Here is a 1,886-nt window from a genome sequence, read left to right as displayed (position 1 = left end):
AGAATGGCCCCCATCTACTCCTATATTTGAATGCTTAGTTGCTAGAGAGTGAAAGGATCTGAAGGTGTGGCCTTGTTGGAGGAGGTGTGCCGCTGTGAGTGGGCTTTGAGGGTTGAAAAACCGGCACCAAGTCTCTGTCTTTGTCTCTGTCTGCCTCTCTCACGGCTGCCTATGGATCAGGATATAATCCCTCAGCTACCGCTCTAGTACCGTGCCTGGCTGCTTCCTGCCATGATGATCATGGACCAGCTCTCTGAAACTGTAAAGCCAGCCCCAACTAAATGCTTTCACTTATAAGAATTGTCCTGGTCATAGTGTCTCTTCACAGCAATAGAGCAGTATCTAAGGCAGTGTTTACAGAATTTACTGTCTTTCTTTTTTATAACGTTAAACATATATATTGAAATCATCTCTGGGTCTGTCGTTTTCACAAGATTATAAGTGATTCCTAGAGCTTTCCTTCTCAAGTTCCCTGCTCTCAGCAAGTCTTTCAAAGTCTCCCCTCCCCCCGTTTTTGTTTTTCCCTCAGAATGCCCAGTTGATTCGACTCTTGTTGCAACGATAGACATTTCATTAGTTCTGATTAGATTACCTTCGCCACGATGTCTTAAATAAGGAGTTCATTTTCCCTCATAACAAACCTAGAGCCAGTCTCTGAGTTCTTATGAAGTCAGAGTCTTTCTCCTTTGTCTGACATGTTTCATTTGCCTTTCACCTTTGTGACTGAACGATGGCTGCCCTAAGTGCCTGCGGGCATTGTGTCTTTATATCTGGAAGGGAGAAGAGGAAGGTGACCAGAGCGGCCAACACTTCTCCTTAAGTGCTACCCTTTCATCCTGGAAGCCTGACTCAGGGATTGCCATCGGCACCTCATTGACTGAGCTCGGCAGATGGCCCCCATTGGCTGAGCTAAGCTAGAGATGGCCCCCATTGGCTGCGCTGAGCTAGATGGCCCCTCATTGGCTGAGCTGAGTTGGGCAGATGGCCACACGGAACAATGCTGCCGTTAGGAATGAGGTTGGGAATAGATTCTGGGAAGGTCAGCGTCGACTTCCCCTTTTCATTTTATCTTACTAGTGATTCCAAGTACCTGTGTAGTCCACGCTACATTCTCTCTGCGGTCTGTCTGGCCTATCCCGTATCCCTAAGAGTACAGTTAGGATTGCTGCCTGAAGTATGCTGCTGAAAATGTTGGCTCTTGGCTAACCTCAACTTTAGTGAGTTGATCCTCACACATGTAAAAATCTGGAATTAATTTTTCCACCCTGTCCCCAGGTTATCAGGAGCAGGGTACAGCTCAGACTTGCTTTGCTTCTCATGGAGTGGTGTTTGCTCTTTCTCAGCAACACTTTGTCGGAACCATCTGCCACCTGCCTGTCAGCTTTTGCACCTCAGCAGACTACCTTGCGTCCAGTGTTGAGAACATTAATGCTGCTAGTACTCCATTTCTGAAACTTGACTAGTGTGTCTTATGTACACCGATAAGGTCTGTCTAAAGTTCAGTACATGCATTTAATCAAATTTGAGTATGTCAGTAGTTTATCTAATTAGTCTATTTTGGTAACATTCTTTTTAAGATACTTTTTTTTTGTTAAATTTGTTATTGGGAATGGGGGGCTGCCTTGGTGTGCATGTAGAGTTCAGAGGAAAATTTGTCCGGTACAGCTCTTTCCTTCCAGTATATGGGTCCCAGAAATTGAACTCAGGTTGTCAGGTTCAGTTGTAACGTCTTTATACACTGAGCCGTCTGGTCAGCCAGCCACTCCCAGCCTGTGAGATAAGGTCTGTATGTCAGGCTAGCCTTACACACACAAACTGGCTGAGGATGGCCTTGAACTCTTGATCCTTCTGCCTCTACCTCCTAGGTGCTAGAATTACAGTCATGG

General features: G+C 45.8%; 1 long non-coding RNA gene across 1 annotated transcript; it reads left to right on the top strand.

Moving 5' to 3' along the window:
* The first annotated feature begins 624 nt into the window (after positions 1–624).
* Positions 625–1,521, top strand: LOC134482024 (uncharacterized). Its single transcript, XR_010058078.1, has 2 exons — positions 625–1,174; positions 1,276–1,521. It is a non-coding gene; the product is annotated as an uncharacterized LOC134482024 (long non-coding RNA).
* The last annotated feature ends 365 nt before the right edge of the window (positions 1,522–1,886 follow it).

This window comes from Rattus norvegicus, chromosome 15, assembly GCF_036323735.1.
Source record: "Rattus norvegicus strain BN/NHsdMcwi chromosome 15, GRCr8, whole genome shotgun sequence".
In the NCBI taxonomy this organism is placed as follows: Eukaryota; Metazoa; Chordata; class Mammalia; order Rodentia; family Muridae; genus Rattus; species Rattus norvegicus.
Note: the sequence above shows the minus strand (reverse complement) of the source record. Positions and strands in the feature narration are given on the sequence as shown.